The sequence below is a fragment of the Tursiops truncatus genome (assembly GCF_011762595.2).
Source record: "Tursiops truncatus isolate mTurTru1 chromosome Y unlocalized genomic scaffold, mTurTru1.mat.Y SUPER_Y_unloc_1, whole genome shotgun sequence".
Classification (NCBI taxonomy): domain Eukaryota; kingdom Metazoa; phylum Chordata; class Mammalia; order Artiodactyla; family Delphinidae; genus Tursiops; species Tursiops truncatus.
The window spans coordinates 1,390,477-1,405,324 of NW_022983136.1; the positions used below are offsets into that span (position 1 = coordinate 1,390,477).

Here is a 14,848-nt window from a genome sequence, read left to right on the forward strand (position 1 = left end):
GTTCCAAAGAGCAAATTTAATCAGAGAAGTGAGAATAATATGGAAACAAAGGAAAACAGTAAAGCAAGACAGAAATAATAATAGCTTAGCCATTATACAAAGTGAATGACATTTAGTTCCTCCTCCAGGGCTATAGATAATGTTCTGACCCATGTCCTGTGAGCTGTTTTGCAGGTACTGAAACCTCCACCAGGTGGGAGAAGTTAACTTCATGCTGCCCACAAGCACGTAGACCCCAGACCAGTTAGAACCAGAAGGTTGATGATGCCGACTCCCAATTACCTCACCACCAGCCAATCAGAAGAATGTCCACGAGCTGATCACACACCCCACATACTAAAAAAAGCATAATTTAAAGGACTATCTCCAACCTAGCTGAAATAACCCCTATTGAGTATTCTTAAGTACCTCATGCACAAAGAAACAAGGGAATTAACCCTTAAATTCATATTTCCCACTTAAGAAGGGCCTTTGCATTGGACTGGTCAATAGAAAGGACTGCTGACTCCCAACAACATTCATACCATGAGAAGAAGACAACAGCAATGGTAGGCAGCTGACACAAGAAACTGGGCCAGGCCTGTAAGACCCATCCTATGAATTCAACTGTACTGTTTACCAAATATTTGTCTCCCTATCAACTTTGAAAGTTATTGTTCTACTATAATTTTGTTACCCTCAGTGTTTAAAACAGGAAAATAATTCTCTAATGGAGTTTTCACAGAGTATAACTGCTCATGATGTGTAACACTGCTTGCTTTAAATTTATTGCGGGAAGCACGGGTACAGTGCTTATGTGACAACTGGGTATGATTGATAAAATGTATACCCTATAAAATGTTTCCCCATTTAACACATTTCTGAACACGTTTGTGACATCTGATTAGTTTTCCCCCAATGTGGATAACTAGGCCAATATGAAGGAGGCCTAGCACCAAGGGACATGATCTGGACCTGGGGCAGGCAGCTCAAACAACCCAGCAACGACGGACAGATATTTTGATCATCAATGCTTTTTACTGAAAGATTTGCAATCAAAAGGGGGAAATGATGGAGGAAATGTTCACATATTCAGGTAATGTGACTCTGGCTTATACATGATTTAATATGAAATTTAAGCTAACTGAAATATCCTGTTTGTGGCCTATAAAACATGCACTGTGCATTGGCTTTAGCCATTAATGAAAGATACACTTAAAAATCAGAATGGAGTAACTGCGGTTCAAGCCTCCAAAATGGAGCTGGGTGCCCACTGTTGACGTGAGTTCAGACATGTTCTTATACTACTGAGAACCTGAGTTTCCTAAACTTTATCAAATGTAAGGACACTACCAGCCTTTCTCAAAACAGTATCTGTTAGCAGCTGCCAGCTGCAACCTTCTGGTCTCAAGGTCTCTTCATAACTGTGAAACCCATCTCCTACTTTAGAAATAGTAGTGGCAAATGAGCCAACTCAAGATAGAGCCTCCCAGCAAAAGGCGCTAGATTATTCAGCCAGAATACTATGAGCTAATAAAATTGCTTTAAATTACATTTTGGCAAAAAAAGAAAAGAGAGAGAGAGTGACACAGAGAGAGATACTAGTGGCCAATAGCTCCTATTATGTATTAAAACCCTGGAAAAATGAAAAACCCAAATATAGAATAATTTAAAAGCTTACTTGGTTACTGAATATAGTTAAAGAGGAAACACTCCAAAACTTATTTTTTCTGGTTGCATCTAAAATTAGAGGACTCTTTTTGATCATTATCCTCATTGTCATATGTTGGCTAATTTTCAAATGTGTGTCCAGGTGCTGTAACAAAACAATCAAAGAGAGAAGTAATGTTTTCATACTACAAAATATCGATGCTAAACTTGAAACTCAGCAGTATTTCCAGCTCTGTGTCCATTCCCAAATTAGGCAGGTCTATGCTCCATTTCATTAGGTGGTAGCCAAAGTGGTTGTTGCCCCATTCCCTCAAAGAGTTCAGGAAAATTGAAACAGAAATGGAAACTAAAACTGAGTTCTTCTGCCATGTTTATAATTACCCTCTCTATCCAAAACTTTATTCCCTTTCTTTTTCTCTACCTGTCCCTCAAGTCTGAGGGGTATCAAAAAAAAGGGGGGCATTGTAACTATGGAGGCTTCCTGGAACAGACACTCCCCACAATGTCCTCTGCCTGCCCTTGTCTGTAGAAAAACTTTACCCTCCTAGACTTCCCCCTAGTTCCAAAGAGCAAATTTAGAGAAGTCAGAATATGCAGAAAGAGAGGAAAACAGTGAAGCAAAACAGAAATAATAATAGTTCAGCCATTAAACAAAGTGAAGGACCTTTAGTTCCTCCTCCAGGGCTATAGATCATATTCTGAGCCATGCCCTTTGAGCTGTTTTGCAGATACTGAAACCCCCACCAGGTGGGAGAAGTTAACTTCATGCTGCCCACAAGCACACAGACTGCAGACTGGTTGGAACCAGAAGGTTGATGACGCTGACTCACAATGACCTCACCACCAACCAATCAGAAGAATGTCTATGAGCTGATCATGCAACCCACAACCCACCCCCTTCACCCTGTCTTTAAAAACCTTTCCCTGAAAGCCTGCAGGGAGTTCAGGCCTTTTGAGCACTAGCTGCCTGGACTCCTTGCTTGGCACCTGCAATAAAGGCTACACTTACCTTCACCACAACCGGGTGTAAGTAGATTGGCTTTACTGCACACAGGCGAGCAGACCGAAGTGTGGCTTGGGAACAATACTGGTGCTAAGAGTATGTGTGTAGAAGGGAGAGAAATCACTTTTATTTCAGAAACGAAATGGATTTATTTATGTGATGTGTTTATTTAAGACTCTTTAGGAATGAGATTTTGCAGGTCTCATTTTTTTAAGTTACTGTTTAAGTAAGCAGCCCATATCTTGCTTTAACTGGATAAATTTCATAGAGAAGTAAACACTGGCTGAATGTTACACTTTAATTGCTAGGAGACCAGATCTTGTGGCGTCACAGCTACTCAGGTTGAGAACCACTGTGATGGTCTAGACGGTTTATCTGTGTAGGTCTGCCAAAGCAGCATGTGAACTCGCAGGGTTGAAAAACAAGGTGAGAAAAGTAGCTGAAGAAAATTTTATTTGAGATGGCACATATTTCTTCTGAAATTCAAGATGTGTCTCCTAGAGATGTGCCAACTGCTCCAGAAACCTCCATTAGATCTCCCATTGTGGGGTCACACATTCACCGGGGACTCAGTCTTGAGATCTATGATTGAATAAAATGAATTTCAGGCTCTGTCCGAAGGATCCTTGATTAAAAGACCATGTTACATGTTTTGTGTCTCCAAACCAGAGGAAGATAATGATTTTCTTTCTCTGGCCTTTCCCAGAAAACTTTGGATGTATAGGAGTTTTGTAACAAAGAGCAGGTAGTTAGAATGTCAAAAGCTTACAGTTAATTAAAGAAAACCAGACATCTCTCGTGAATGAATTTAGCACTTTTCTACGTATGGGAAGATACAACAGCCTAGGTTCACTGAAAGCATTCGCTTGATATGCACCTTAGCTATCTAGGGTCAGAATCATGTTCTTTCCCATCCTGAGTCCCCTCTGGGTGCACCACTGGGGGCGGCTGTAGTGGCTGAGGGCTTGATGGTGGGCTTCCTGTTTTTATCTTGAGTTCCTTCTGGGTTCACCTTCAGGGACAGCTGCAGTGGCTGATGGCTTGATGGCCACAAAATCCTTTGTTTACTGATCTGGCTGGCAACACTCTTACTTCACAGTGTGCTCTTCTCTCTATTTCCTCAGGAAAACAGACTGTATGTAGAGACCATTCTTAATCCTGATCACAATACCACCATGGGCGTCTACCTCAACAAGACCTAAAGTGGTCCTGCTAGCAGTCTGCATGTATAAAGTTTGGCCTGCAAACTTCTTTAGTTTTGCTAAATAAACTAGAGCACCCAACACCCTTTGAACTGCTGTACATCTTCTGACCTCAAAGTCCTTCCTCAAACACCAAACACAACGAGAATGAAAGGGACAGCACATCTACAGAGAATGAGTACACAGGGACTCATCAGTTAAAATATCCTCCAGCTTCCAATTTCTGGTTATGGTGGGCAAGGCTTTTTTGGATCAAACTTCCTGCTTTTGAAAAAAACTACAAGCAATGTATGAAAACATTTCTTATGAGGGAGGTCCCTGGTGGTCTAGTGCTTAGGAACCAACACTTTCACACTTTCTGGGCCTATAGGCACAGGTTTAATCCCTGGTGGAAGAACTAAGATCCCGCCAAGCAGTGTGGCCAAAAAGAAAAAAAAAGAAAAAAACTTACCAATCCTCCTAAAAGGACCTAAGGGGTGAGAAGACAGAAAGGAAATTCCAGACTCAAAACCAGGAGCAAAAAGAACGCAGAGCAAGGTAATTAACTTTTCCTTCTTTCATAAAGGCTATCAGCTTTCTTTTTTTTTCTTTTTCTTTCTTTTTTTGCGGCACGCGGGCCTCTCACTGCTGTGGCCCCTCCCGCTGCGGAGCACAGGCTCCGGATGCACAGGCCCAGTGTCCATGGCCCACAGGCCTAGCCGCTCCGTGGCATGCAGGGCCCTCCCGGACCGGGGCACGAACCCGCGTCCCCTGCATCGGCAGGCAGACTCTCAACCACTGCGCCACCAGGGAAGCCCTATCAGCTTTCTTTTTGATGACCTCTTAAGGAAACAGGAATAGAAATCAAAGCCCAACGTTAAGTCTCAGGGTAAAGTTCAGTCTAATAGGAGACCCTGCCCACAACTAGCTGGGCCCAAAAGGGCCATAGCCTCACAAACAGCTGAGCTGAAAACAATCCCATCTTCCTTAGAACTTAAAAACAAATGAATTTCACACTGCCTGGTCAGCACAGGGAATCTCAAGGCTTGATCAAGGGGATTTCAGGCTGACAGACACCCCAGAGACCAGAGAGATCAGAATGCACATTATCTAAGAAGGAAGCCATTGTCCTAGGCCTCTTAATATTCTTACTAATTATATTTTGCATACACTGTCCAGCACAGATGGAACTAAGACAGCATGATAAAGAACCAGCACCCGCAGAAGTCAGGCTCAAACAGACTTCAGAATTTGGAACTTCACTGAAAGTATCTACAAGGATAAAAGACAATCTTGGCAAAGCGACCAAGCAGATTTGAAAAACAATCAAGAAGAACTTTTAGGAATGAAAAATGCAGTAGCTGAACTTAAAAACCAAATAGAATGGGTTTAAAGAATGTATTTACATTCAGTTGAAGAGCAAATTAGAAAAATGGTGGATGATGAGAAAAAGTTGCTCTAAACTCACCACGGAAAGACAAAAAGGTGAAAAACAGAAGTATGGATGAACCTGACTAATGTGGAAAGACCTAACACAGGCTAAATCCAAGTCCCAGAAAAGAGAGGAGAGAGGAAGGAAAACCTAATCTTCCAGAACATGGCCAGAAACCATTCAAGCTCCAAGAAGTTAAAGAGGAGAGGGGTGTGGTATTCTCAAGACCTATTTTCCCAGAAGAGGAGAAACAATTTTGAACTTTGGTGGTTTCAATATGCATGCTACAATTTCTACAGTTACCTTTTAAATAGCAGTATCAGAAATGGCTAACATTTAAAATCATTGAGGAAACATAACTACCGTATGACCCAGCAATCCCACTACTGGGCATATACCCTGAGAAAACCATAATTCAAAAAGAGTCATGTACCAAAATGTTCATTGCAGCTCTATTTAAAATAGCCAGGACATGGAAACAAGCTAAGTGTCCATCATCAGATGAATGCATAAAGAAGATGTGGCACATATATACAATGGAATATTACTCAGCCATAAAAAGAAACGAAATTGAGCTATCTGTAATGAGGTGGATAGACCTAGAGTCTGTCATACAGAGTGAAGTCAGTCAGGAAGAGAAAGACAAATACCGTATGCTAACACACATATATGGAATTTAAGAAAAGAAAGTGTTGTGAACAACCTAGGGGTACGACAGGAATAAAGACACAGACCCATTCAAGAATGGACTTGAGGACACGGGGAGAGGGAAAGGCAAGCTGTGACAAAGTGAGAGAGAGGCATGAACATATATACACTACGAAACGTAAGGTAGATAGCTAGTGGGAAGCAGCCGCATAGCATGGGGAGATCAGCTCGGTGCTTTGTGACCACCTAGAGGGGTGGGATAGGGAGGGTGGGAGGGAGGGAGACGCAAGAGGAAAGAGATATGGGAACATATGTATATGTATAACTAATTCACTTTGTTATAAAGCAGAAACTAACACACCACTGTAAAGCAATTACACTCCAATAAAGATGTAAAAAAGAAAAAAGTTTTGGTTATAGACAGTGGTGATGGTTACACAACACTGTGACTGTATTTAATGCCACTGAACTGTATATTTATAAATGGTTAAAATAAATATGCTTTATGAGTATTTTACCACAATACAAAAAGAGGAATATAAAAAATTTTTTAAAAAGTTGGAACATTACAAAATAATCAATCCAGGAAAGCTATGAAAGGGAAAGGGAGTGGGGGAAATAGCTGTACACAGAAGAGGCAGGACAAGCAGAAAGCACCATATAAAGTGATACATATATGTGTGTGTGTGTATATATATATATATATATACACATACATATAAATATATATCTCAAACCTTAAATGGGCCACACAAAAAGCCAGCATCAAAAAATAAAATACAGGTCAGGTTTATCAGGTTTACCTACGATCTACAGATATCAAATATCTGGAAAGAAACTGATATGCTGCATGAATGCTAAACAAAGGGATGCTATAAGAGGTGAACTACCAGGGAGATACTGTATTTTAAATTTGTGTGTTCTACCAAGCTTCAAGTAGATACTGCAAAAACTGACAAATATAAAAGGACATATAAAGAATATCACACCCAACATTCCTGGACACTATATTTAATTAAGCACCAAGACTGTCTCCACCATGCCAACCTTCTAGTGGGTCAAGCATGAGCTTTGAACTTGTTTCTACCATCGTGAAAGAAATTACTGGAAATACAGTTTGGTAGAAAGAATGGCAGATCAGGATCAAGAACCCACTTCCTTAGATGAAACTTATTTTAAAATTTTATTTTATTATTAAAATTAAATAAATTTAATTTATTAAATTAATAATAAATTTAATTGGATCTTTGTTGCTGCGCACAGGCTTTCTCTAGTTGTGGCGAGCGGGGGCTACTCTTCGTTGTGGTGCACGGGCTTCTCGTTGCAGTGGCTTCTCTTGTTGTGGAGCATGGGCTCTAGGCCCGCAGGCTTCAGTAGTTGCAGCACACCAGCTCAGAAGTTATGACACATTGGCCCTAGAGCACACAGGCTTCAGTAGTTGTGGCACATGGGCTTAGTTACTCCAGGGCATGTGGCATCTTCCCAGCCCAGGGATCAAACCCGTGTACCCTGCATCGGCAGGCAGATTTTTAACCACTGTGCCATCAGAGAAGTCCTGAAACTTTTTTGATTATACTTTTCCATACTGTTTTCTTCACTTCTGATCCAATCAAATTGGTCTTACATATTCAAAGGATGTGGATGAACAGGGAAAAAAAAGAGGAACACAACCTCATACTGCAAACAGAAGCAAACAAGCCTATCCAACAACACGCTGTTAACCAAGCATAGAGAAAATGCTGAGTAGTAAAGAGACTTCTAGTCTTTGTCTTCCTCAGCCCCAAGAGGTGACTTCTTAGCTCTTAGAACATCCAGCCTGGTAACAGTGTTTCTGGTGACCTGGGGGCTTCCGGCTACACTTGACAGTCTAACAGTGTGATATATGGTAGGGACTTGGGGCCATTGGGTATTAGCTCTACCACTGAAGGGACCAGAGGCTAGGATCAGCCACAGGGGTGGTCAGCCACATGGCTGAGCCCCAATAAAAACTCTGGACACTAAGGCTTGGGTGGGTCTGTCTGGTTGACCAAACTTCATGTCTGCTGTCACACGTCACAGCCAGGAATACTGAGCAATATCCATGACTTCACTGGGAGAAGACAATTGGAAGTTTTGTGTGTGTAGCTTTCCTAGACCGTGCCCTACTGCACCTCTTCCCTTGGCTGACTTTAATCGGTATCCTTTCCCTATAATAAATTGTAACCGTGAGCGTAACAGCCTTCAGTGGGTATTGCAAGCTGTTCTAAAGTGTTATTAAATCTGGGTGTGGTTTGGGGAACCCTCCCACCCACAAACTTGCAAGTGGTATCAGATATCAGGGTGTGGTATTGAGGATGACAATCTAACACTGCCACTGCTCGTAATCTACCAATACCACGTTAGTAATACCAGGAATATAATTCCAGGGTCAAAAAGAACTACAAAAACACCTTTGTCTCCACTCAGTGGATTTCTTGTCCCTAGGAAAACTGGCTTTGCAATTTTGATGTTATTTTATGTGTACTGTTTATAAAACTAAGTAACTTAATTAATACCAGGAGTTTCATCACAAGAGAAAGAGATACAGATATATGTAAAACAAAGTTAAGTTGGGGGGAAAATCTGTAAAGTTAAATTTTAACTGGAAATTTAATTTAATAAATAACGTTTACTTTAATTGGAAATAGGACATACAATTCAACTTCAAAAATTATTTTCAAAGGATTGCAAAAGTTGAGAAAATAAGAATAACGAGTCCCCATGTACGCACCCCCAGCTTCAACATTTTCTAACCCACGGCCAGCCTTGATTCATCTTTACCTAAGCAGTCCTGCACTGGGTCATTCTGAAACAAATGCCCAGCCACAGATCATTTGAACCTGAAATATTCTGGTACTCCTCTCTAAAAGGCAAGCAACTGCAACGGATTGCTAGGTTTCTTAGTCTCTTCCAATTTATGCTCTCCTCTCTCTTTTCATCCACGTTTGAGTCTGTTCTCCTTTTTGACAAGAATTCCTCACGAGAGGTATCGTGCACTGCCACTGGGAGGCACATCATGTCTGGTTATCTCTTTTGTTGTCATGTTGAAATCAAGCAACAGGTTTAGGTGTCATAAGCGTGACCCCCAACACTAATATCCACTCGCAATGTTTTCACTTAAGGAAAAGAACTTTGACACCAATGAAGTATTCTGGTCTACAATTTCCAGGTGAGTAGTAAATAATCAGGAGTGCAGGTAACACAGGTGCAAAGTCCTTGTGGTGAAATAATACTTGAACAATCCCAGACTGTGGAGTACTGAATTAGACAGGAAGGCTGCACTCTTTAAAATTCAAAACAGGGAGGCAAACTCAGGTTAAAAGAGTCCCAAAGAGACACTACAGGAAACTGTGTGTGAGAACATTGGCTGGTCCTTGGATCCACGTGGGGAAGGGAACACAGGCACAGGAAAAGAAAGAAAGAATGTAAAAGCAATAGAACAAGATGTGAACAATCATTTGCAGGTAGGCAGAAAATAAGCTGCCATCGGTTATTTGTCCTTGTCCTATTTTTTCAGTCTTTCTATATTTTGTGGTATTTTGTTAAAACCAGTTGGGGAAAATATTGTACTTCATTAGCACATCAGATACCAGCTAACACTGGATGTGAACCTCTGTCAGAGGAATCTGAGGAGTGGAGAGGGGAAACAACTCTGCAGAGAAACATTTCATCAACACCAGGTTAAGGTTATTCGGACACCTTTAGCCCTTTACCTCAAGGAACTCACCTAAAGTCATCACACTCGAAACAAAGTTTCCCTCTCGTGGCCAACTGTAGTTTATATAGCTAACCTGCAGAGACTGGGCTGATGGATGCAGCCCAAAGGGAAGTCACACAACTGTTTAGCGTCAAGTTCAAGAGACCGTCTGGCAACTTCTCGTCCCAAATGTGTGGACTGGGATGAGAATGGGACTCAAGGAGAACATCTCTGCCAGAAGCAACCGTCACTTATCTCTCTGACTTCCACATTGCAGTTCTATCTAATCAAGGTAGGGTACAAGTAAAATAGAAGGAGCAACAGGAAAAAGGAAGAAAGAGAGAGAAGGTTGGGAGGGAAGAAAGGAAACAAATACTTACCTGTGTCCAATTTGATAAAGTTGGGTATGTTGCCAGTCCCTAAATCAATCAGTACTGTGTCATTCACCTTGATGAGACAACCTGGGTATTGAACGGTACAAGCATATGAGTTACCAAGTGCAGGATTCCCTTTGAACCCACAGTTAACTTCCTCACTTCGCGTACTATCTCACACAGCAAAGAAAACCGATATAAAGTGTAAAAGCAAAGCCAACTGAAACCACCACCTAATTATTATCCCATCTGCATGATCAGATCCCCCAGATGGCTGTCCTCTTGCTCTCTGTACATCCCCTGCTGGACCAGTGCCTGCTTCGCCTACACCCTACTCACATGATTGACTTTGTCCTACATACCTGCCCCTGCCCCAGCTGGTGATTGCTGTAGCTTTATTTTTTTTTGTTTTTGTTTTTTTTAAACATCTTTATTGGAGTATAATTGCTTTACAATGGTATGTTAGTTTCAGCTACACAACAAAATGAATCAGTTATATATATACATATGTTCCCATATCTCTTCCCGCTTGCGTCTCCCTCCCTCCCACCCTCCCTATCCCACCCCTCCAGGCGGTCACAAAGCACCGAGCTGATCTCCCTGTGCTATGCGGCTGCTTCCCACTAGCTATCTACCTTACGTTTGGTAGTGTATATATGTCCATGCCTCTTTATCGCTTTGTCACCGTTTACCCTTCCCCCTCCCCATAGTCTCAAGTCCATTCTCTAGTAAGTCTGTGTCTTTATTCCTGTTTCACCCCTAGGTTTTTCATGACATTTTTTTTTCTTAAATTCCATATATATGTGTTAGCATACGGTATTTGTCTCTCTCTTTCTGACTTACTTCACTCTGTATGACAGACTCTAGGTCTATCCACCTCATTACAAATAGCTCAATTTCGTCTCTTTTTATGGCTGAGTAATATTCCATTGTATATATATGTGCCACATCTTCTTTATCCATTCATCCGATGATGGACACTTAGGTTGTTTCCATCTCTGGGCTTTAGATCAGAACACCTTTATCAGGATAGCTTAACAAAGGGGCAGTGAGGGGTGTGCCCCTCTACTAGTTTCCCTGGTAACTAATGAGCCAACCTGGTGTCAATTCCACCTATAACTGGTAACCTTCCCCCTACCCCAGGAGTCCTGCCTGCTGTGAGCTGCACATAATGGGGTGTTGCTCCAGGACCTTGCTTAGATGTGTAAGCCCCACCCCCAGCCATTAAACCACTGATGTCTACCTTGCTGACCCCAGGCTCTTTCTTTGGTCTTAAAGCTGGGCAAGTGCAGGGTTTGCAGGCCTAGGGCTTGCAGGCCTCTGGCCTGCAGCCCAAGGGTGAGACAAAGGAAATCTCACAGGGATGAAAGATTCAGGATATATAAAATTTTAAAAATAATGAAGTAAGATAAAATAAAGTAAGGTCAATAGAACGCTATGATAGTTTGATTTAAAATAAGAAATATGTTACTTTGGTCTTCATCCAAGGTTCTTCCTAACACAGAAATCAGTGAAAAGGTGAAATCAATGTCTTTTTTTATCCCTAACAAGCTTTTCAACCATGAGTTTATTTTAATGAGGAGACTTTTGGAAAACCCTGGATTACTATAGGATGGCAGCTGAAATATTTACAGACAAAATGATATTGTGTGTGGGATTTGCTTCGAAATATGAGGAGAAGTGAATGGAAGTGTAAGAGAAACAAATTTGGCCATGACTGATCCATGTTGAAATTTGGTCAGAGGACCATAGGGATTTATTTTACTATTTTTATACATTTATAGTTCTCCAAAACTTAAAAGGAATTTTAAAATGTATTTCCACTCTGTTTTAAGAACTCTAATTTTAAGAAATACTTTCAAACAATACAAATCGGAGGAAATGGTGACATAAGCAAAGAGAGGAATATTGATTATTACTTATTCCCACAACAGAAGAATATTTATTTAAGGAGTTTTCAACCAAAGTTTGATAATTCAGTGATCATAGGAAGAAAAAATTAGTTTACTTGTAGCTCTGTTTTAAAAGAAGCTGGTGGCAGCATTTTGACAGTTTCTTGAAAAGGGATATCAACATTTGCAATCTACCTCTGACTACCCTGAGTAAGACTGCCAATAAAATAGGGCAGTTTTCTTAATGACAAAGGAAACATATAACCATATTATGTCATACAGTTTATGATGCTCCCACGACGTCAGGAATTTATTCTAGGGCCTACAATAGTGCCAGGTAAGTAGCAGGTGTTCAGTAAATATGTTTTATTAATAAAGGAATGAATACATGAAAAAACATACGAATGACTGAGTTCTAAATTTTAATTGAGGAAGATATAGTATTTTATATCACTTCATCATGGGGACACAAAACTTAAGGATATACAAAGATAAACATAAGGCAACAGGACTTAACTTTTCGTTCATGTGGGATATGCTCCTGACAGTCTTAATTGATCAGAAGTTGCAAAATCAAGCCCACCATCTGCTCCACCACAGCCTCTAACACAGACCATTTGTCTTTTCCAGCATGAACAATGAACACTCAAAAAGGGGTCCTCCACAGGCAGCACAGAACTTTTCTTCATTGGTCTCGATTTTACTTCCTTACTATGATCTTATAAAAGCAATCACATGCAAGGCAGAGCATGGAGAAGTAAAACAGAGAAGTGGCAAATGTAAGAGGCCACTGCACGGCCATAGAAGCTGCATTTGGCTAAGATGGGATTTAAAACAACAAAAATCCCCCAGCTCTCTATCAGGGAAACACTTCCAAATGGAAATCTGTTTGAGCTGGGGATAGAGGGTGGAGAGGGGTATGTTATTCAGTGTTATTCAAAAGCACCTGTCTGGGGCATTTCTATGCTGGCACAGCTGCTAAGAAGAAGCACAGAGAAAATGCATTCTGCAAGCCTCCCCACATGAATGGAGACTGTACCTCAGATATAAATAACTTGCCATTTGCATCCTCTAGAGTCCCGTGGTAGACAGTTCTTTGTTTGATTTTAAAGTTTCAAATAGCTCAGGGAAGTTAGAGAGGGCCTAACTGTCCTCACTTGCTTACCCATGCTGTCTGCTTGGCTGCTCATTCTACTAAGGAATGTTTTGTGAGTCTCTACTTCCACTGCCAGTATATACACTAAGAAATTGACGAGGGAAAAAATATCAAAACAAAGATTAGAAACACATAGCAACAGATGACAACTGTGAATAGCATAAAGTTTTCAGTCTTAGTACTACTTACAAACTCTATTGTCCATATTTTCAACGGAAAAGAGGGAGAAGAAAGCTACAGGAAGAGTTGTATTTTCTTTCTGTCTTTCTTTCTTTCACATTTTGTGACTGATCTTGTTTACTCATCCAAAGCTTCATGAAGAAGAGTGCCTTTTAAATATAGTAAGTATATATTAGGCAAAATATTTATATCACTTGGCAATTCAAAGAATAGTTGTACCCTTTTATTGAATAAAAATATTTTTCCTCATGAGCTAGTTCTAAGATTTCTTAAGAAATGTTGGCAAGATTCCAGCATGGGGCGGGGGGCCTTCTGAGCGAAAGCACATGCTCTCCTGTGAGTGACTCGCCTCGTAGCTGTACTTCCCACGGAAGCTGGCTTCCTCAAGAAAGCGCCTTCAAAGGTTATCGTGTCCATGTCGTGACTGCTCTATCCATCAGCGGATCCAGTGACTCAGTGAAAACACACCTTCCTTCTTCTATTTTCACTTTCCTGCAGGGCAGAGCAGCAGAGCAGAAGCTCCACCACTGCCCTCCTTGTCGGTCAAGATCAGATGGGGCGGACTGGAAGGGCAGGCAGGGCTGCTGAGGCCGGGTGAGGGTGGGCTGTGTGCCTGCCGGGGGCTCCGTGACCAGCCTCAGACCCGGGGTGGGCACGGAAAGGTGCACGGAAACCAGGGGCTATGGGTGCCCAGCCCGCGCGGGAGACCAAGCTCCGCAAAGCGCACCCCGCACTGACTTAGGACTGAGCCCCTAAGGTGGCATCTTAACAGAACATAAAGGGTGCGAAAGTGTACACTATACATGATAAATGCACACAGGAGAAACGGGACGAGTGACGAGTTCAGCACATAGTGTTTGAATTTCCGATGTCAGAACACAAAACTGGCCCCAAAGATCATTCTACCACATGGCAAATACTGAAGAACCAAGTTTCAGTCTTAAAATACATCTTAAAGTCAGTATTCTCCTTCAAGGAGGAAGAAAAGAACCATGAATAAATGACAATAGAGTGAATTTGCCTGAGTTTCTGTCTTCCACCCTTCAAGTCAAAGAACACAGCATGGAAACTGTCGAATCTTCACACAACAGCTACTCTTTTATAAAATAACCTGTTTGAGATGTTAATTTAACAACAAGGAAAAGCCAAGCCCTGCTCCTGTCACTATCAAAAAATACGTATTTATAGACTTTTGAAAAAAAAATTGTATATTAATAACTTTGCACAAATATTTGAAAGACAATTTTAGCTAGACAATTTTAGAACTTCGCAGAAATAAAATAGGCAGATACATACTCCAGCAAACATCATCAACCGGCAGCAGGGGTATGTTAGCCCGTGGTCTCGTGAAAAATGTTATCTTCTCCCTGGGTGGGCATGGAGAAAATTATGTTAGAAGGTGATATGCAGACACTGAAAGCTGGCAGGAAGCTCTCATATCAATGATGGCTTTCCTTGTTCAAAGAACAATCAGAATTTGAATTTCCATAATATATGTTCGTATACAAATTCTCAAAATTTTAATAGAAGTTATGATACTCCTAGGAGGGCAGGGATTTATCTCCAGTGGCTGGAAGAGTGCCTGCTACATAGTGTTAACTCTTGTTCTATCAACAA

The 14,848-nt window shown here is 41.2% G+C and overlaps 1 long non-coding RNA gene across 1 annotated transcript; it reads right to left on the reverse strand.

Moving 5' to 3' along the window:
* Window positions 1-3,089: 3,089 nt before the first annotated feature.
* Window positions 3,090-13,351, reverse strand: LOC117310605 (uncharacterized). Its single transcript, XR_004524736.1, has 3 exons — window positions 13,241-13,351; window positions 10,010-10,090; window positions 3,090-3,235 (listed from the first exon to the last, which is right to left on the reverse strand). It is a non-coding gene; the product is annotated as an uncharacterized lncRNA (long non-coding RNA).
* Window positions 13,352-14,848: the final 1,497 nt, after the last annotated feature.